The following is a 23,016-nucleotide window of genomic DNA, read 5'->3' as shown; positions in this document are numbered from 1 at the left end:
ATGCACACATACACACACACACACACACACACACACACACACACACACACACACACCGTTATCTCCGCATGGCAGAGCCAAAGTTGTCAAGACTTCACAGCAGGAGTAACTGAGGTGAACCTACACAACATCTGGCATTTTAAGTCAACCATTGGTTGGGAAGTATATGTATTCTACTGCTCCGTGCTAAAGACTTGGCTTCTGATGTATTCTAGGAGAAAAACGCTCACTTTCTTCAATTGACTCCCTACTGAGTGCCCACCAGACTCCAATGGGTAGTCCCAAACTCACTGCCTAAACTCAGTGAGTCTTGGGGAAAAAAAATGAAAGTACTGGTTAACTAGGAGTGGGGGATTACAGTAGTCACATTATATATGTATAAGATTGTCAAAAAAAAAATCAAGTTAAAAACATTTTTTCAAAGTGTCAAGATTGGCTGATTTTAATGTTTTATTCATTTTATTTTTAAAAGCAAGGTCTCATTCTTTATTTCAGGCTAGCTGAAATGCATCCTTTTGCCCCAACTTCCTGGGTGCTGGAATTACCACTGTGCATCATGGTGAGTAAGGATGGATTTTTGCTGGAGCTGTGAGTGATCCCTGGATTCCTTGTCATTCCTTCTTCCCTCCCTCCTTCCTTTGCTCCCTTCCCTTCCCTGCCTTCTGACATTAGGCAATCATTCCATCGTGTTTCTATAAGACCTTGCCTAGCCTGGACATTTCATATATGGAGAATAAAACATGTAGTCTGATTTCTTTGCAATCGTCAAATGTTGAATGTCATGGTGGCTGAGGTTTTCGGTACTCCATTTCTTTTCCTTGCCAAGCATTCCCTTGTGTGGAAATGCCACATTGCATCATCCTGTCTATCAGTCGATGGGTATTGGTGTCCGAGTCTTGGTTGTTGGAAATAATGCTTCTAGGAACATTTGTGTGTAAGTCTTTATATTGTGATGTGTTTCAAATGTAAATGCCAAGGAGATGAAATGTATACTCCTATCAGAGCCCTGAGTTTAACATTTTGAGAAACTGCTAAACTCTTTTCCAAATACACACAGCCTTACATCCCCCCCACCCCAGCACAGTGTGAGACTCCTGATCCCCCTGTGTCCTTTCTAGCAATGACATCATCCATTTTCCATTATTAGAGCATCCTAGTAGATACAAAGGGACATCTCCTTTGGGTTTGATTTGCAGTTCCCCAAGGACTAATGATGTTATGAATCTCCTCATGTACCTGTTGCCCATTCATTTATCATCTCTGGGAAAATGTCTATTTAAATTCTTTGTCAAAGCCTTAGATATAGCTTGAGGTTTGATTGCCTTGTATGCTTGGGACCTTCCAGGTCAACCCCCTGGAATCGCAGAATAAAGTCAGAAATACTTTGTATGTAATTGATTTTTCTTCTCTTAAAACTTAAAAAAAAAAACTTTTATATGTATGCATGCTTTGCCTGCATGTGCTTATATGCACCATATTCATGCTGGTGCCTGTGGAAGTCAGAAGAAGGCATCAGATTCCTTGGAACTGGAATTACATGTTAGAGATGAGTGGGAGCCACCACATGGATGCTAGTACTCAAACCCAGGCCTCTGCAAGAACGAGTACTCTAAACCTCTGGGTCAGATGTGCATAGCGGTGCAGGCCTTTAATCCCAGCACTTGGGAGGCAGAAGCAGGTGGATCTCTGTGAGTTTCGAGGCCAGCCTGGTCTACAGAGTGAGTTCCAGGACAGCTAGGGCTACACAGAGAAACCCTGTCTCAAAAACTCAAAACCAATGCCAGCAACAACACTGAGTCATCTCTCCATCCCCAGAAACATTAAGTTTTAAGTGTTCTTTATACAGGGTCAGGCATGGTGGCAGATGTGCTAGAATCAGAAGTTCCAGACAAGTCTTGGCCTGGGCTATATACATGAGACCCTGTCTCAGAAACAACAACAAACAAAAAAGTCTTTATGTATTCAAGAAACACAAAAGGTTTTAATCCAAAACTGAATGCTTTTAAAGCATCCCTGCCCATATTCCTTTCACTCTTCTGTCTCAGTAGGCAGCACTATCGCTGAATAGGTTCCACAAACTATAAATCTGGAAGTAGTTAAGGTATCTTTGGTACCGTCCTGATGGGCCAAGGTCACAAAAGGAATGAAGCCGGGATCCACAGCAACACTCAGGCTCTGTGGCAACTTTATTGAAAGCAATCAGACTTTGTATAGCCTTATCAGAAACAATACAGTGGCAATTGCCAGGATCAATACAGCTGTAGTTGCCAGGATACAATGATGTTTGCAAGCCATGCAAGGTACACAGGATTAATGTCTGAGACCAAGTCAAGCCACCAAGCTTCCTTGGCTTCCAAGGGACCATACAGAAAAACACAGGTGCCTTAATGCTTCACTGCACAAGGGAGTGTGCTGGTCTGTCCAGCATGGGGAGGCACACCGTTCCCCAAGAGCCATAGACACTAACCTGATGAACCTAGGACAATGCCTCTTAAGGGATCTAGGCCAGGCCAGCTCCATGATTCCCTGTACCTTCCCTACACACACACACACACACACACACACACACACACACACACACACACACACGCATCTGTCTCTCTTCTTTGAACTCCACCTCCCCCAATTATCACTTGCCCCTGGTAAAATAGTGCCAAGCTATGCCATTGGTCCAGGGTGAAGGTGAAACATCCATCCTCCTATGTGCAAATTTCAGTACCTCCTTAGAGAAGACATTATTTTTATGTTTCTTTCATGAATTTCTGAGTCTTTTATGGTTTCATTTTGTTTCCTTAAATTACTGAAGTATCTCTTGAAGGGTGTTTGTTGTTGTTGTTTCTTATGTATTGTTTTGTTTTGGGGTTTTCTTTTTGTCTAGAGAGATGCCCAGTTATCCAAAAACTCCAACAGTGATCCGCTCTCCTTTCTTACTTAAAATGACATCGTTACCATATATTAGCTACCTGTGTATATTTACCATATATTAGCTACCTGTGTATATTTTGGTCTTCTGAACCTTCTTATGTGTTACATTGCTATTTAGTTTTCAGTACTTTGAAGAATTATACAATGCTTTGCTATTGATAATATTAGTCCTAGAGTGATCTTTTAGTAAATAGTTCGGGTGTGGTGGCCATGCCTTTAATCCGAGCACAGGGCTGTGGATCTCTGTGAGTTCTAACCCAGCCAGGGCTACATAGTGAGACCCTGTCTAAAAATAACCTACAAGATTAGAATCATAAGACACCTTGTTATGTATTCTAGAAGTGCATTCTCATTTTGAGGCTAAGTCATCAGCTTATGGACAGCTGTTGGCTTCTGGGGGAGGGAGAGTCCATTTTTTAAGTATGTGCCCCCCCGACTATTTCCCCCTTCCCTGGCTATTGCTCATGCTTCTGTGGATAGCCAGAAGATATTTTAACATTGCTATTATATTTCTGACTCATACCATGTGTAAATGCTTTATACGCCTCTCCAATAGAAAAATAGTACTAGGAAAAAACGTACTGGCAGCACAGATTGGACTCAGTGGATTACAAAAGAAGAAACAAGGGTGTGAAGTTGGGAGTGGGGTATAGAGGTAGAGGTGGTTCTGGGAGAGGCAAAGAAGGGGGAGAGTGTGATTCTCAATACACACACACACACACACACACACACACACACACACACACACACACGCATACACACACACACATTTTCCCAGCTTGGTCTAAAGACTGAGGCTTGATTGACCCCTAGTTTCCCCACCACAGCTCATATCACCCACTGGTCTACTCAGTACCCAACACTGGTCTTCTCTCTCTCTCTTTTTTTTTTTTAATAACCAAGCACAAAGCCTCTATATTCATTTTCATTTGCCTTATAACACTCTCTTTACTATGCAAAATCTGCCCATATTTTATATCCCAAATCAAATGTAAACTCTTCAGGAAGGTCTTTCCTGATTAGATCCCTGTATTAGGGCTCTGTAAAGGAAAAGAATTTATAGAATGAATGCACACACATATAAAAACACACATATACATATACATATACACATACAGGGGGGTAATTAGATTGTTTACATGCTGTGATCCAGCTGGTCCAACAATGACTCTCTACAAGTGGAAGTTCCCAGAATCCAGTTGCTGTCTGTTCCATGAGGCTGGATATCTCAGCTCCTTTTCGGCATGCGCTGGAGTCCTGAAGAAGTTGTAATGCCAGTGAAGGAACTGACTTGCTAAAGAGATTGAGACCAAGCAGGCAAAGAGAGAGGCTTCCTTCTTCTGTGCCCTTTATACATATTAGCTACCAGCAGAAGGCATGATCCAGGTTGGGGGGGTCTTCTCACCTCAATGATCTAGTTTAAAGATGAGTCTGTCCACCTCAATGATCTGGATTAGAAGTGGTTCTTCCTACTTCAAATAATTAAGTAAAAATCCCTCACAAATATGCCCAGTCATTTGGGGGCTTTAGTCAATTCAGGTATAGTCAAGCTGACAACCAAGAATAGGTCACACTCCTGTGACATTCTTAAGGGTCATGCACTTTCTCAGCATTTACCATCCCTGACATCACTAGATGTGGCGGTCACTATTTGCATAAGGTATCCTATCCCTCCAGACCTGGCTTGTTCTTGTTCAGGGCCTCTTCAACACCTATGTGTCTGACATTTAAAATAATAATTGTTGAATTATTTTTATCGGGCCTTTATCAGGTTTATGATCACTAAGGACAAAAGTGTGATTCCCAGGACTAGGGATATCTGCTATACCTATAGAAATTAATACAAGCACACACATTACCAGGGAAGAATTTAACACTGTAGTTATATTTCTTCCCACTTACACTGTGTATGTAGATGCTGTCTTAGTCAGGGTTTCTATTCCTGCACAAACATCATGACAAAGAAGCAAGTTGGAGAGGAAAGGGTTTATTGAGCTTACTTCCATCTTGCTGTTGATCACCAGAGGAAGTCAGGACTGGAACTCAGGCAGGAGCTGATGCAGAGGCCATGGAGTGATGATGTTCCTTACTGGCTTGCCTCCCCTGGCTTGCTCAGCCTGCTCTCTTATAGAGCCCAAGACTTCCAGCCCAGGGATGGCACCACCCACAAGGGGCCCTCCCCCCTTGATCACTAATTGAGAAAATGCCCCACAGCTGGATCTCATGGAGGCACTTCCCCAACTGAAGCTCCCTTCTCTGTGATAACTCCAGCCTGTGTCAAGTTGACACACAAAACCAGCCAGTATAGATGCTTTAAATATCTTTCTAAATAAAAAGTACAAAAAAAAAAAACCCTCCAATAAATTTGTCTTGGTGCAGATGATTCATTTAGTAGTGTTTAGAAATAAAAATAAAAATTAAAGTTGCTTGTTACAATTTTGCTAAGTTGTTGCTAAAGACTCCTTTCCTGGGGGAGGTATGAACAATGTCTACCCCTTTTTCTAAGGTCTTAATGCCATACTGAGGTTCCATTCCAGAGGGAAACCAGTGAGTCCATTAGGCTTATTTAGAAGGCAGTGGGTGAGGGGTCACATGCAGGAGCATAGGCGACCTTAAAGTAGCCACTGTGGAAGACCTGCACCCTGCAGGGATGACTGCTTCCCCACCTCAGTATAGATGGAGCCCTGCCCTTATCTTTCCCTATCTGCATCCCTTAGCACCCCCCTAATATATGCAATATGCAATAAGGGTTGGGAGGGCCAGGTAAATACTCAGATGAGGGTCCCGTGGCCCACTCTGCCCCTTCCTTCAATGAGGGAGCATTGACAAACAGGTCCTGTGACGATCTTTTCCTCACACACGGGTCCAGAAGTCCTGAAAGTGGTGGCACTTTGGCTCCAAGGATAATCCTGTATAACATTTATGAATAAAATTTAAAAGAGCCAGCAAGGTCCATTCTCTATCCAGTAGCCGCATATGTTCCTTGAAGCAACAAACCCCAAATGTCCTCTTGTGCAGAAAAGAGATTTTTTTTTTTTCCTGAAAGTTGCTGTTAGTTAAGGACCATCTTTTACTTCTAAGTGGACCCATTTGACTGGAGCTTTGCTATTACATGAAGTTCAAGTAGAAATCATATGTTTAACTTTGAAGTTAATGTCATGAAGAGGTGAATGGTCTCCACTGCCCTTTTCCCCTTCAGCTGAGATGCAGTGAGTGTCAAACCCCCCTGGATGGGGCGCTGCAAGGTGACCGGAGCCTGAGCTTGTGAATTACAGCCTGGGGGTGGGAGGGACTGTTAAACAGGTAACTTCATGCAAGACTCTTATGCAGTTATTAAGTCACACATCTGACATCTTGGAATTGATTTTCTTCAGCAGTAAGCCCTGCCTCCCCAAGTGCATTCATCGGATGCACCTCTATCCACTCCCAGATCCTCCTGGCTGCTTACCCCACCAGGGCTCATCTCACTCTGAAATATCCAAGTGGACTCCCTGCTTTCTCTGAATACGAAGAGAAAGGAAGTTTTTAAAAACTAATTTCTGTTGTAAATCTCCCATGTAAAAAAATCCCAAATGTAAACTGTCATGCATCATTACTAGGGTAATAATAACTGTAACATAATAACTGGCTCCCACAAGGATCACCAATAATGCCATTGAGATAAAGATTACTTTTTATGTTTCAAAGGATGAGATGGGGAATTTTTTTATACTGGAAAAATTACCAAACATCTATCTAGGAGCCCAAACGACGTCACTTAGAATATTATAGGGGCTCCTGACCTAGTGCAATGGGAAGTATGCTATCTCTCATGAAACATTCTTGCCAAGAATTTCTAACCTGAGTTTATTTAAGCCCGAAACCTCTCTGGCCACTCGCCATGTTTAACTATGTGCATTTGAAATGTGCTGTCTCCCCAGGCAGTGGTGGCACATGCCTTTAATCCCAGCACTTGGGAGGCAGAGGCAGGCGGATTTCTGAGTTCAAGGCCAGCCTAGTCTACAGAGTGAGATTCACTGTCAATGTAAAACAAACCAAACCAAATTATATCAAAAAAGAGATGGAATGTCAGACTTTATTTTTAAAGATTTATTATATGTAAGTACACTGTAGCTGTCTTCAGACACACCAGAAGAGGGTGTCAGATCTAATTATAGATGGTTGTGAGCCACCATGTGGTTGCTGGAATTTGAACTCATGACCTCTGAAAGAGCAGTCAGTGCTCTTAACCACTGAGCCATCTCACCAGCCCCTGGAATGTCTGTCTTTTAAGGAGGTTGTTCATATGCTGAAGTCATGTACTCACATACTGGCCGCAGTAGGATTGACAGGGATGGTGGCGGAGTCCAGTAATAGCAGGGATGTGGGCATGGAATACACACCCATGCCTGCCATTTCCTTGCTGTTACTCCCACCATTTTCCAGCTCTGCCCCTTCCCCACCAGCTCTTCTCTTCCATGCACTAGAAACAACATTACAAAATTAACTCAGAACAAGATAAAGATAGAAACAATAGCTGTGGTTCTTTTTAAAGCAGAGAAATCACACTTGGGATTAGCCAGTTGAACTGCCACGAAATTTTCAGTTTATCTTTAAAACTACCACAGCTAATCCCAACAGATAAATTTGTGGTTTACACAGGTCTCATAGTTCAGCAAACTAGTTAGTGTGGAAAGTTTCTTCTTAGATCTATTCATGGTGTACATTTCCTTCCCTGGATCTGTTGTAAAGGACATTAGTTAGGAGTCAGCCATGGAAGTACATGTTTTAATCCCAGCTACCCAGAAGACTAAGGTGGGAAAACTGCCAACATAAGGGATGTTTGACTATATAGCAAAGGCCAGCTGGGCAACTTAGTGAGACCCTCTCTCAAAATGAAAATTAAAAAGAGGTGGAGTTCTTGCTCAGCTGCATGGTGCAGCTTACCTAATGATAATCAAAGCCCTGAGTTCAACTCAGAGGGGGAGGGTCGTAATTAACAGCAGGAATTTTGCAGGCAAGCAGTTTGGCAGTTAAGATGCCCACCTCTTAGGATCAATTTGGTAATAGCTTACAGTACCTTGTTCTGTTTTTATAAGTACCACCTCTCTTGACATTTGGTTGTGAGCAGAATCTTTAAGGGCTGAACCATCTCCAGCTCTTTTTTTCTTTTTTTTTTTTAGTTTTTCTTTTCTGAGACAGGGTTTCTCTGTGTAGCCCTGGCTGTCCTGGAACTCACTTTGTAGACCAGGCTGGCCTCGAACTCAGAAATCTGCCTGCCTCTGCCTCCCAAGTGCTGGGATTAAAGGCGTGCGCCACCCACGTCCGGTTTTGTTTCTTTTTTTTAGTTCTGTGGTCTGTCAGGTGGTATTCCCTGGGGAGTTGCAAATGAAAGTCTCCCGTCCTCCCAAGACAGCACACCAGAAAAAAAACGATTTCCTCCTCGGCAGCTAGCTTAATGAACCAGTGAGTTCACAGATGTGTAGGTGGGGGTTACGAGAACTTGGTTGACTCAAGGGAAGCTGTTTCCCTGCCCAGCCGACAGCATCATGGGCAGGTGATGACTCAGAAAGCTGAGGCTGGAGATTTCCACACAACTTGCAGGCAGCGTCCCTAGCAATTGCTCACTGTTCGCGCAGACTGGGTGAAGAGCCTGCTGAATCTGTTAAGTTTTAGCTTTCTGAGACTTGTAAGATCTGCTTATTTGGTGAGTCTCATGAGCCCCCATCCTCCATCCAGGACAGAACAGAACTTGTACTCATCAGGGTTTTACTATGTAGTCCAGGCTAGCCTTAAACTCTCAGATGCCCCCATGCTAATTTTTTCACACATACCTTGGCCTGGTCTCTGGGCTCATATGTCCAATATCAACTTGGCTTTTACTACTAGGCCCCAAGAACAGTCAGTTTGGAACATTGCCCCACCAATCACTTGCCAGTTGGGTCTACCTGAGGCACAGCCAACAGAGTCAGGTCCCCCAACTTTCATTGTCTGGTCCACAGCTCCCCCAGCCTTCTGGAGGAGGCCTGCTGGCATCAGAGTCATCCAGACGACATCAGATGGCTAAAGGACAGTGCAAGAACATAATCAACAAAAGCCAGGGCAGTATGGTACCCCCAGAGCCCAGCTCTCTTTCTACAGCAAGCCCTGGATATCCTAGCAAAATTGAAGTACAATAAGATGATCTTAAATCTAATCTTGAAAGATGATAGAGGCCTTTAAAAAGGAAATGAATAAATCCCTTAGAGAAATACTCAAACAGATAAAGGTCTTATTTAAAGAGGAAATGAATGAATATAAAGAGATACATGAAAATACAAGCAGGTGAAGGATATGAATACAACTGTCCAAGAACTGAAAATGGAAAAAGAAATAATAAAGAAAACACAAACTGAGGGAATCATGAGTATGGAAAACCTAGGAAAGAGAACAGGAGCTGCAGACACAAGTATCGCCAGCAGACTATGAGAAATGGAAGAGAGATCTCACATATAGACAATAAGACGGAAGAAATCGATACACCAGTCAAAGAAAATGCAAAATCTAAAAAGTTCATGACACAAAGCATCCAGGAAATTTGCAACACTATGAAAAGACCAAGCCGAAGAATAATAAAAATAGAAGGTGAAGATTCTCAACTCAAAGGCCCAGAAAGCATCTCCAACAAAATCTTAAAAGAAAATTCCTGTAACCTAAAGAATGACATGCCTTCTAAATGTACGAGAAGCAAATTACAGAACACCAGATCGATTGGGCCAGAAAAGGAAATATTCTTGTCACACAATAATCAAAACACTAAACATACAGAACAGAGAAAGAATATTAAAAGCTGCAAGGGAAAAAGACCAGGGATTATATGTTACTTGTTGCGTGAAATATAAAAAAATCAACCCACGCTATCGCCAGCTAGGCCCTGGCTAGCAGCCTCAGCAGACAGGCAGGGACCGCATTATTCCTTTTAGCCAGGGCCTGTCTTACCCAGGCTTGCTCTGCTTCTCTGCAGCTCCGAAGTCCGGCTCCCTAAGTTCCCACGGCTGGCTACTGCCACGCCCACCCCACGCTTCCAGATTCTTGTGGCTAACTGGGGTGCACTCTTGCTTACCCACGCTCTGCCGTTATTATCTTTCTCTCTGAAACCCAGTTGAGTCTCCCGAGTGAAGGAAAACTAAGACCTCACAGTCTTAGTTAGAATCAACAGGTAACACCATTGCTGGGCGCAGAACCTAGCATCCTAATTTTATAAACTAATCTATGTTATAAATCCTCTGTTTGGGGATTCTGGTGGCTCGGCCACTAAAACTGACAGCTTCCAGATTCCTACATTGTGCCTGTCTCCCTGGCTCCTGCAGTCCAAAAAGTAACTTTTCTTCTTTCTCATGCCTTCCCTAGTCCTCTCCCCAACCCGGAAGTCCCCTTCTTGCCTAGTGTTCAGTCCCTTGTAATCTTTATTCATTAGGGGAAAGTTCTACCACATTAGTTGAGTGTGTAGGCAGACCTATCCGAATTACACCTGGCTTCTCCACAGAGACTCTAAAAGCTAGAAGGGACTGGGCCCTTTAATTTCACACCACTCAAACCAAAAGAATAGAATCACACACAGAAAGACTACTATCACCAACATCAAAATACCAGGAATTAACAATCGTTGGTCTTTAATATCTTTCAACATCAATGGACTCAATTCCTCAATAAAGAGACACAGGCTAACAGATTGGATACGAAAACAGGATTCATCATTCTGTTGCATACAAGAAATATAGCAACAAAGATGGACGTTACCTCAGAGTAAAGGGCTGGATAAAGATTTTTTTCCAAGCAAATGGACCCCAGAAGCAGGCTGGAGTAGCCATTCTAATATCTAATAAAATAGACTTTCAAACAAAAGTAATCAAAAAGAAAAAGGGAAGGACACTTCATACTCATCAAAGGAAAAAACTCATCAAGAGGATTTCTCAATTCTAAACATCTATGCCCCAAATGCAAGGGCACCCACATTTGTAAAACAAACATTACTAAAGCTAAAATCACACATTGAACCCCACACATTAATAGTGGGAGACCCCGGGGGCTGGTGAAATGGCTCAGCGGGTAAGAGCACCAGCTGCTCTTCCAAAGGTCCTGAGTTCAAATTCCAGCAACCACATGGTGGCTCACAACCACCAATAATGAGATCTGACACCCTCTTCTGGTATGTCTGAAGACAGCTACAGTGTACTTATTTATAATAATAAATAAATCTTTGGGCCAGAGCGAGCAGGGACTGAGCAAGCAGGGTCTACCAGAGTTAGCAGAGGTCCTAAAAGTCAATTCCCAACAACCAGATGAAGGCTCACAACTATCTGTACAGCTACAGTATGTACTCATATACATAAAAAATAAAATAAATCTTTTAAAAAAAATAGCATGAGACCTCAACTGTCAGTGAATGGCTTTGGCATCCATGTGGTAGATAAACTGAGGCAGGCAGCCATTGGGGTCAGTGCTTAGGGCCACTGACCAGGAGAGATTCAGATAACTACAGGGGCTGCTGCCAAAGGCAGTCAGTGACTAGGGAAGTCACTCAGCAGACTTTTGTCTGAGGGAACAAAGCTTAACATACTGGTGCTGGCATTCTCTGTGGCAAGCAGGAAAACTATGAACTCTTTTAACTCCTTGGGAGAAGAGACAGAAAATTTACACACACACACACACACACATACACACACACACACACAGTTGATAGATGGGAGAAACAATGTTCCAGCCACACTAGCTTTTATTCTTTCTTCCATCGTTTATACATCCCAGCAAAATCTTTTAAGCAGTATACAATTATAATGTGATTATATTTTAGTTTTCTTCTAGTGAATGATTATGAAAAAACCATGTGTCTTCCAATACCTATACAAGAAATAACATTATGCAGTACGGGTAAAGAAAAACAAATTGTTCTAAAAAACCTACGTACATTCATAACTGTACTGGCTGGTTTTGTGTGTCAACTTGACACAGGCTGGAGTTATCACGGAGAAGGGAGCTTCAGTTGGGGAAGTGCCTCCATGAGATCCAGCTATGGGGCATTTTCTCAATTAGTGATCAAGCGGGTAGAGCCCTTCGTGGGTGGTGCCATCCCTGGGAAGTCTTGAGTTCTATAAGAGAGCAGGCTGAGCAAGCCAGGGGAGGCAAGCCAGTAAGGAACATCCCTCCATGGCCTCTGCATCAGCTCCTGCTTCCTGACCTGCTTGAGTTCCAGTCCTGACTTCCTTTGGTGATGAACAGCAAGATGGAAGTAAGCTGAAAAACCCTTTCCTCCCCAACTTGCTTCTTGGTCATGATGTTTGTGCAGGAATAGAAACCCTGACTAAGACAATAACCAAGCAATTTGTTATAGATTAACAAAAAGTAAGCAAGCAAGATAGTTTTCTCAGCCAGTTTCCTCTTACTGGCAGGCAGCAATGTTACAAAGAAAGGAGTAATTAGTTTATTATTTATCTTTAAAATTAATCTTGTAAAAATTGTAGAAGAATCACAAATCTAAACTTTTATATAAAAACCAGTCTTATCTACTTTAAAATCCTCAGAATTCATATCTACTCATCAGCAATTCTCATTAAATCATATCAGGAAGCTGAGGGCAAAAATGGCTATAAGAAACCAGTCATTACCAGTCCAGCCTCAGTGAGAGTCACATCAGCCAGGGCTACCACTGTTCTTGTTCCCTGACCATAAAGGGCCCCTAGCTTAACTAGTGAGAGTGTGCCTTCCTGAACTTCACATTGTTCCCTAAGATTTTTTACGTCAGAGCCAGTAGTAAAAACATCTCAACCTAGCTTCACTAACAACTTTATTTATTTATTTATTTTTGAAATGTTTTCTAAGGGCGATGGTCACTGCTGACAATCTAAGTATCTAACTAAGTTCTTTTCTGGGGTGGTGATAGAATCATTAATCTGCTCCAGCAGTGATGCCTGGAAGAGATCAAGCATTATGATTTTGAGTATCAGAGATACTGCCCAGTGAAGGACTGGAAGCCTCCTTAAAGCTTTCATAGAATTCTAGACTAAGAAGGAAGTGAGGGCGGCAAGCAGAGCAGAACTGCAGAACTGCAAACTGCATAAAGTCCTCAGGACACATGGTCCTTGGGGCCGTGCCACACTGAGACCCACCCATGTGGCTGTGGTAACCCGTGGACTGCATTCCCTGAGTTCTAAAGCCATCTGTCGTTCCTCCTGCATGGCCCTCGGCATCTCCCCACTTTCAGTTTGTTAAAATAAAGCATATGGATTTTTCTCTGGGCAAAATGGATGGCAGCTCTTAAATATTTGAAAATGACTGGAAGCAGAAATAGAAGTAAGACAATTATTTCAATAGTAATTTCTAAATTAATAAGGAAGCTCCAAAAAGAATTATCTCTAACAAAGATTTTAATCGAAGTCATAAGAGAACTGGGTAAGACTTTAATCCCAGCACTTGGGAGGCAGAGGCAGGCAGATTTCTGAGTTCAGGCCAGCCTGGTCTACAGAGTGAGTTACAGGACAGCCAGAGCTATACAGAGAAACCCTATCTTGAAAAAAACCGAGAGAAAGAAAGAGAGAGAGAGAGAGAGAGAGAGAGAGAGACAGACAGACAGACAGACAGACAGACAGACACAGACACAGAGACACAGAGACACAGACAGAGAGAGACAGAGACAGAGAGAGACAGGGAGAGGGACAGGAAGAGGGTGAGAGAAAGAGAACGGGGTATTTCCTCGGCTGAACAAACATAATTTAACATGACCAATGGCACTAACCTGTGAATGAAGAGTATCTATATCAACTGAAAGATATATCTATATCTATATACCCGGTTCTCTCTCTTCTCTCTCTCTCTCTCTCTCTCTCTCTCTCTCTCTCTCTCTCTCTCTCTCTCTCTCTCTTTCTCATTTACTTCTTTCCTGATACGATTTAATGAGAATTGCTGATGAGTAGATTTATGCACCTCTGAAGACAGTCTGAACCTGTTCTCAAAATACTTTGAACCAATAACAGGCAGAGATGTAACACGAATCCAATTAAAGTTAGAATGGCAGGAGGTGTTCAAGTGAGTCTTACTATTTTGAATTTGGAGCCCATATAAAGAATAGATTCTTCTAGAGAATGGACTCTCTCAGTTAATCCTCTATTTTTTTCTTCAGTAATTAACATCAAAAAATATTTTAAGTTAGAGAATTTCCATGATGAGTAGCATGTACCTGTTGTATCAAGGTGGCAGCTGAGGCTGACATAACTCTCATCATCTCAGATCAGTGTAGCAGTAAATCTCTCAGGCTGCGAGAGAGCATTAACTACCCATTTCAATGCATGTACAGCCAACTCCTCATATCAGAGCATGGAAAGACTGACAGGTAGAAAAACATAAGGTGAGTAACATGTAATGCGAAAACTATTAGGGCTCACGATGGAATTAATGCAATCAGTCAAATAGCACTTTTATATGAAATGTTAGACAGACATCCATTTTTAGCGGTTTTATATCCCCTATATGCTTTGGGTATAGAATAGCAAAGGATGAAACCACACAGGGTTGCAGTCCTTCAGGAGCATCAGAAGTCACCTCCTCAGTGTCTTCCTTTGATGGAGTATCTGATACAGGTGGAGAGCTGGAGATGTTGATGGCTGAGGTGGGCATGGAAGAGGGAGAGGGTGGGGGTGAAAGCCTCCATTTCCCTGTCAACAGGGGAGGTCCTGGCACAATCAATTGGTCTGGCATCTGTGAAGCAGCATCCTGGGAAAACATAGAATCAAAACTTCTCCTGGAATGAAACATCTGGTCCTTTTTATTACCCAGTTAGTGTTTTTTTTTTTTTTTTTTTTTTTTTTTTTTTTTTTTATCTTATTAGAGGTATGGAGTAAATTTCGTATTAAAAAGTTTAAAAAGGGACTTATCATTTATTTTGTAAAATATGATAGAGAGATGAGTGTAATCTCCATTTCATAACTTAAATATTTGAGTCCTTAGAGTTTGATGTGCTCTCTCGCAGTAGCCTGCTCTTAGAGATTATGGAGAATGTCAGTGGGATGTTCAAAAGCCTTAGATGTAGGAGCATTTCCTGTTTTTAAAGCCTTTGGCATGCCCAAGATGGTAAAACAGTAAGACAAATGCTGTTTACTACTTCGTTGAAAGCCTCCCAGGGTCAGATGGAAGCACAAATAACAACAAGTAGCATAGATTGCAAGGCACACACAAGCCCTGTGGGTTAATTACCATAGGAAGAACATGCATGGGGGTAGGATATGCCAAGCAGTTCTGCAAGATGGCTCCAACAGCTTTTAAAAGCGGAGAGCAGTAGTGTTTTGATGATGTAATGTATAACTCTGTTAAGTAGCCTCGGTAGAGAAAGCAACTTTTGTCAGGGAGTTAACTTCATCCTTACCTTTATACATAGGGTCAGGAAGCATAGAATGAGCTCCAGGGTGTCCCACAAAGAAAAGGCAATTTCTAGATTGAAGTAAGACTTGTAACTCTGAAAGCAGAGTGAGGATAGTGAAGCAGCCAAAAAGGAGTGGAGCAGGGGAAGGGGGGCGCACCCGGGGGGAGACGGGTGTAGGAAGAGCAGGGAGAGAGAATGAAGAGAAATTGGTGGTGGAGCAGGTGAGCATCTCTAGGGCATGCCAGAGACCTGAGATGTATTGGGGGTGGGAGAATGGAGGAGGCCCCAGGGTGTGTATGGGGGCAATGCTAGGTAAGACTCCTAGCAGTGGGGGAATATGGATCCTGAAGTAGCTACTTTCTGTAGCCAGGCAGGACCCCCAGTGTAGGAATAAGGACAGTAACTCTTCCACAAAACCATCGACCCAAAGTGTGTCCTGCATATAAGACGTGTGGGGCCAAAGATAGAGCAGAGACAATGACTGGCCCAAATTGAGAACCACCCAATGGGTAGGAACTCGGCACTGTTCATGATACTCTCTTATACTTGCAGACAGGAGCCTAGCATGACTGACCTCTGAGAGGCTCCACCCAGCAGCCAATGGAAACAGATACAGGAACCTACACCCAAACATTTGATGGAGCTCAGGGAGCCTTGTGGAAGAGTTGGGGGATGGGGTAAGGGACCTGAAGAGGACAGGGACTCTACAGAAAGACCAACAGAGTAAACTAACCTGGACCCTTGGACCCAGGGATTGAACCATCAACCAAAGAGCTAGCCTGGGCTGGACCCAGACCCCCTGCACATATGTAGCAGAAGTGCAACTTAGTCTTCATGTGGGTCCCCCAACAACGAGAACATGGGTTGTCTGAATCTGTTGCCTGCCTGTGGATCCCTCTCCCCTAGCAAGATAGCCTTGTCTGGCCTCAGTGGGAGAGGATGCACCTAGTCCTACAGTGACTAGATGTGTGTGTGTGTGGGGGGGGGGGTTGATACCCAGTGGGGGAATCGCCCTTCTCAGAGCCGAAGGGGTGAGGATTCAGGGGAAGGACCAGTGTGTGTGTGTGGGGGGGTACTGGGAGGAGAGGGGGCTGATATTGGGATGTAAAGTGAATAATTAAATAAATTAATTAAAAATTAAAAAAAAATACTAAGATCATCTACCTGGTAGGTCAAAAGTAGTAGGTAGCAAACTCACAAATACTGATTAGAATGATTGGTATTTTTAAGTTGGGCCCGTGATTCGCTGAAGAATGATAGCCCGGACCCAAATAGTATGTAAATGCAAAGAGTGGTTTATTCTGCAGAAGTCCAGCATGCTGGAATCTACCATCTTCAAAAATAGAGAGACCCCAAAGTAAGCTCACAGGCCTGATTTAAAGCACATTTTGGGAACTCCAGGGTAGGTGACCTTTATCTTGCTCCATCTCTAGGGACATTCCAGAAACATTGTGGGGTCTGGTGGGGCTGGCTGGAGTCTATTGCTGGGGAAGTCTGGAAACTGCTGCTGACCCATTGTCCTTGCCTCAGGCCAGGCAGTGGGGCAGCTTCTGAAGCCTGGACTTGCCTGGACTTACCCAGTTCTTAGAAACAGAGATTTAGGCCTGTCTCCTGAACTGGCATTTTGAAGCCTGTCATGCGGTCAGCTTGGCCCTCTCAAAGTGACCAGGTGCCAGATTCACTGGTGACTGTTTCATTAGTGGTTTGTATGCAGAGATGCACAGCAGCGCTCACACACATGCTTGCAGAATCTGTGGGACAACACCAGGCATCTTCCTGAGGCACTCCACATCCCTCACTGAACCTGGAGCTCACCTTTTGTTTCAGCCAGGCTGGCTGGCCAGCAGCCCCATTGCCCTTACTGTCAGCCCTAGCCAGTACCGGAAGTTACAGATGTGTGTAGCAGCAGCTGGATTTTCACTCTGGTGCTGTGGATCAAACTCAGGTCTTCCTGTTGTGTGTGGTTCTATGTCAGTACCACGCCATTCTGTAGAAGATTCTTGAGCAGCCTCAGATTTTGTCATTAGAGAGGGACTCAAAAACTAGTCCTTCACAGATGTAGAAGAACAACTGAATATTTATTCCGTACCATTTTCAGGCCTGTATGTATTGTTATAAGGGGGGAGATTCATGTAAGTTTGGACCCTGGGATGTGTGTGTTAATAGGTTTAATTATAGGGCAGAGGCTGTGAGTATTCAGAAGGCCTTTGTATAGGTAAAGTACATCTTATTGATGGGGTATTTGCAAATATTTGACTGGGATAAATGGGATAAAAAGTGCTTTGCTCACACTGTAGTCAGACTGGCCTGGAACTCTATGTATGTGTCCAGGCTGGTCACTAACGCTCCATGACACTCCTGCCTCAGTCTCCTAAACATGAAGATTGTAGGCATGGGTCACCAAGCCGAGCCTCCCACACTTCCTTACATGGCCACACAGCTTCAAGCAACGAGGAGAAATCTTGCACTCAACCATTTTTACCTTTGGTCTTCTAAATGCAGTCCAACCAAGTTAAACTTGTCCCCTACTAGCTTCTGAATAAAGGAGACTCCATCCAAGGTTATTTTATTCGGTTTTGACAATTGCTGGGAGTACATCTACTTTTCTAATTGCTGACATAGGTCAGCAACTAGAAACTTCCTGTTAGCATTCTGTCTAAGCTCCACCCCACAGTTACCTGGCAACAGCCAGGTAGGCCTGACCTACTATAAAAGGGGCTGCTTGCCCCCTCCTCTCTTGTTCTCTTGTTTCTCTCTTGCCCTCTTGGGCTCTTTCCTTTCCCACTCCTTTCCCTATTCCCGTCCCCCTCTCTCCATGCATCCATGGCCAGCCTCTACTTCTCTACTCTCTCCCGCTGCCATCATGGCACCATATGATGTATTTATAAAAAGATACGGAGATAGGAGATCCGTTCTATGGGGGGTGTGGTGAGGTATGGGGGAAGGGGACAACTCAGTGGGCCCATGCCAAGGCATCTCTTCCCCCTGAGGGACCAGCCACACAACAGTATAGTATAGAATAGTTTATTCAGGGCATGAGGAGGGGAGTTAAGACAGTAGTAAAGGCAGAGAAAGGCCTCTACTTCTGCCAGTCTTGAATAGAGTGCAAAGCCCAGAGCTACAGTGTGAGGGACTTAAAAACAAGGTAATGCTGGTCTTAAAGCAGACAAAGCTTTGAACAGCCAACAGTCCTGATCTGTACAATGTTAGCTGGATTCCTGTTGTTTGTATCCACAGATATTCCTTAGCAGATACACTGCTGTTAAAAAAAAAAAAGTTAACTCATTCATCTTGTTCTAGAACTGTTAAAGTCATTTAATTCCAGGGGACATCATTGTGCAGAGTTTGCAATTATACTAGAGATGGCTTTTAGATTACAGTCTGACCTTTCCAGTTCTCTTGTTTGTAGCAGGTGGCTATACCCATGTGGCTTGAAAAATAGAACTGAACCCATGGCCTTTAGTTCATGTGTCTCCAGCAGCTGAGAGTGGTGTGCTAGTGGGAATGAAAATGGCCGGGAAATGTTAATTGATTCAGTTTGACAGTGCTCACCACATCATAAATCAATAGCATGGTGTTAGTGTGAGCGCATGATAAAGATGGTGGTGTGGCGGAGAAGGATGGGACCTATGGGATGGGATAGTGGGTCTTGATAATTTTGTTTTGTTTTAGCATACCTCAGGAGGGTTGGGGTTCTCTATCCTCACAGGAAGCTTGTATGCAGTGGGGATGGGTAGAGTGACATCAATATTATAGACAAATTCCAACCAATAAATACTGGGACTACTTTAAGTTTAAAATATACATATGAATAGATGATCTAACTCAAATGTTTTTATTATCTATTACTGTGAAATAAATCAACACCCACACTTAGTGATTTAAAGTAATTTTGATTTCTTTTTTTTGAGACATGGCTGGCCTGGAATTCATGATCCTCTTGTATCTCTACCTACCCGACAAGGGCTAAGCATGCATCACCACTCCCATCTCTAAAGTAATTTTTAAAAATTATTCTCTTTTTGGGACTGAGGAGAAGGCTCAGTCAGTACGGGTATTGCTGCGCACATATGAGTGTTTGGAATCCAGCACTCATGTAAGTAGGGAACAGGGTGGGAGTCTAATACCCTCATTGCCAGAGAGGGAAGGGAAGGCAGAGTCTCAGAGTTCACTGCCAGCCAGTCCAGCATCACCAATGAGCTCCAGGTTCAGTCAGAGACCAGATCTCAAAAAATAAATAGAAACTATGGATACTGTTGCCAACCTCTAACCTCCCTATTCACACACAGGTACATGTATACACACTGCATAAATATCCGTGATCTCATACATGCACAGGAACATGCACACATACATGTATATACTCACATGAACATGCATGGGCACATGCACACACACACACGTGCACACACACACACATACATGCACACAGACACCCACACACCCTTTCCAACTGAGACATGTCAGGGCCACATTACGGGACAAGCCAGGAGAGAAACATACACACATGTATACACATGAGTATGCATACTTGTGTGTGTGTACATATGTATGTGTATCTCCAGCTGGGTATGGTAGTTCACACTTTTAATTCCAGCACTCAGGAGGCAGATGGAGGTGGATGAATCTGTGAGTCTGAGGGTAGTTTGGTCTACATAGTGAGTTATAGCCAGCAAGGACCTCATAGTGAGGCTTAGTCTTAGAAAATCACACACACACACACACACACACACACACACACACACACATTGGAAGTCTTCCAACTGAAATACCTAATTTGACATTTGTTATTTACACGCTATCTGGAATATGATTGGCAAGGCTCACTAGCTGATCCCATCTGTAACACGCTGAACACTGTGACAGCCATCTGTGATCTAATGGACAGCCCACAGTTTACACTAGCATATGTTTCCATCAGGAAGGCATTTTTGTTACGACCATTGTTCCACTCTCTGTGTCACCTGTTCACATGCTGCTGAGAAGAGTGTCTGTCTTAAAAACTGCTTTTTGTTAGGTTTGACCATTTTCTTCCGTATCCTGAGATCCAAGCCCGGGAGAAGAAAACAATCTTAACGCAGGTCAGGAAGAGATGTCATGTTCTTAGGAAGCCTGTACCACTCTGCCAGTTACGGAAGGCTGCATACAACCCTGTCTTTGCTGGTTATCTTTTATTATGGTGGTTGTTTCCCGAAAATTAAAAGATACCAAGTTTTTAAAAACTAGATCTCTAATAAAGATGAAGCCCCCAGGTTTCCCTAGCCCTCCTCAGCATGGCCCACTGGCTGGACATAGAGCATTATAACTTACCAGTCAGCGTCCATCCATTTGATAGCATCAGCAATTTACTCAGGGCGGCTTCTTCTCCCTTTCCTTCTCCTTCTCCTTCTTTTGATGAACAATGGCTAAAATAATGGCCTAATTCACTTAAAAATAATCTATCCATGTTGCTTTCTACAGTCTAATCCAATATTAACCCAAGTCCTTCCTAATTAAACCAAGGCCATTCAATTATGCATTTTAATACTGTGATGGTTTTTAGCAGTACCAAAGTAAGAGGGATTCATTAGAAAATTACTTAAGGCAGAGGAATTAAGGTAAGCTCAGGAAAAAACAAATTCAGATCTATTTGAATATCTTTCTTGCCTTAAATATATTTCCAATCTCCTTAGGAAACCCAGGAGAGTCTACAAAGAATCTCAGTGCCATCCTAAATGTGATTTGGGGAGAGATGTTGGAAATACACCATTAGCTTCAGACACCAGAGAAGCCATGTTGAATTCAACGTCAGGACTGTATTTTTGGATTGTATTCAGACCCTCCTTACAGCTTTCCAGCTGTCCTCTTAGAAGTAATCATATCTTTCAACACTGGAGGAGATGTGACAGAAAACATTTTTATGTTTTTAAATGTTTAAGATGAAACAGTCACAACAAATAATTGTGCAGTAAAAAAAGAAAAATGCCTTCTCTTCCTGGGGGATGGGAGTGGGCAAAATGAGCAGAAATCCACTAGGGGGCAGGGCATGCCAGGGGGAGGATCTGAGCGGGTAGGGACAGGATTCCACTAAACTTGAAGGTGGTTTCACAAGCATAAACAACCTTGGTAATATAGTGTTAAGTGAGAAAAAAAAAAAAGAATCCAGATGTCCAAATGTTCCCTAGATAATTATACACGTCTGTGGGCAAGCATAGCGTCCAAAGGAAGGTGTGAGTCTGGGTCTTAGAGCTGGGACTCATTCTTGGATGAACTTTTCAAAACCTCTTGGACCTTAGTATGTTGTTTTGTAAAATAGAAACAAGGAGACCTCATGAGACTGTGGTGGGTACAAGAAAGCACTAGGCATATACTGTTGCTCAGTAACAACAAAAAAGACAATGTTGCCGGGCAATGGTGGTGCACGCCTTTGATCCCAGCACTTGGGAGGCAGAGGCAGGTAGATTTCTGAGTTTGAAGCCAGCCTGGTTTAAAGAGTGAGGCAGAGGCAGAGGCAGAGGCAGGCAGATTTCTGAGTTCGAAGCCAGCCTGGTCTACAGAGTGAATTCCAGGATAGCCAGGGCTATACAGAGAAACTGTGTCTCGAAAAACCAAGAAAGAAGGAAAAAAGACGATATTAATGGCAACAATTACTAAAAATGACATAGGACAGTCTGGGGAAGTAGCTCAGAATGTAGAGTGCTTTATAGATGTGAAGCCTTGGGTTCAAGTCCTGACATCACACACACTATGTGAGGTGCACACGACTGTAATCCATCACTACCCAGGAAGTAGGGGCATCCTCAACTTCATGCTACATTCTTCCTTCATCCATGACTACACTCTAAGGTTTAGACCAGCCTGGACTACATGAGACCTGTCTCAACCAAAGAACACAGAAAATAAGATAACGTTAGTTGTTGGGCTGAGCTGGACACAGGCTTATTGTGTCCATTTGTCTTATTGAATTTACATTAGAATTTATGATATGATTTATCTTTGGATGTCTTTATGAGCCCATTTTCCCTAAGAACTTTAAACTCCAGGGAGAATTTTTTTCTTGTAGGAAGTAAATGGTATTTTAGCCATTTAAATGTCTAGAACATCATTATCATATTTTTATCATTTATTTTCATTTCCTAACTGAATGATCTGCTAACATACCAAAGGCAAAAAAAAAAAAAAAAAACAGAATATAGAGATAACTTGTCTCTTAAAGGCCTTTACATGTTTTCACCTCTTAAACTTTGAGGTCTGAGGATGGTCTAGCATATTTCTCCTGGTCTAGCATATTTCTCCTGGAATGTTCAATGAAAAAAAATGTCATCTGATGAAAAATAGGAATATTGAATGCATTTTCAGGCACAGAAATTGCTTTATATGAAATGATTACTTAAGTATAAATTCCAGTAATCCTTAGTTCTTTTACAAAATAACTGTGTGTTCCAGACACGGTAGGCAGTGCTAACTGAAGGCTGAAATAGTCCATCTCTGAAAGGTCATCTGAGTAAAGATTTAATGCCTCTGAAATTATAGTGTGAGTTAAATGGAAATATTTAATTTATAAAACCTTGATTTATATATGTTCGCTCTGTTCTTAGCCTTTTGAAAGTAGCTGACTCACACACCTGTCAAGCGAAGAAGATCAATGGCAAACCAGCCCAGGCACTCCCTGCTACCTCAGTACTCTCCGAGAGTATAGATGCTATTCCTGCATTGTGGCTATCTCCAGTGTCTCTGAGATG

Source organism: Mastomys coucha, unplaced genomic scaffold (genome assembly GCF_008632895.1).
Source record: "Mastomys coucha isolate ucsf_1 unplaced genomic scaffold, UCSF_Mcou_1 pScaffold23, whole genome shotgun sequence".
Classification (NCBI taxonomy): Eukaryota; Metazoa; Chordata; class Mammalia; order Rodentia; family Muridae; genus Mastomys; species Mastomys coucha.
The sequence above is the reverse complement of the archived record's forward strand: the minus strand, read 5'-3'. Positions refer to the sequence as shown.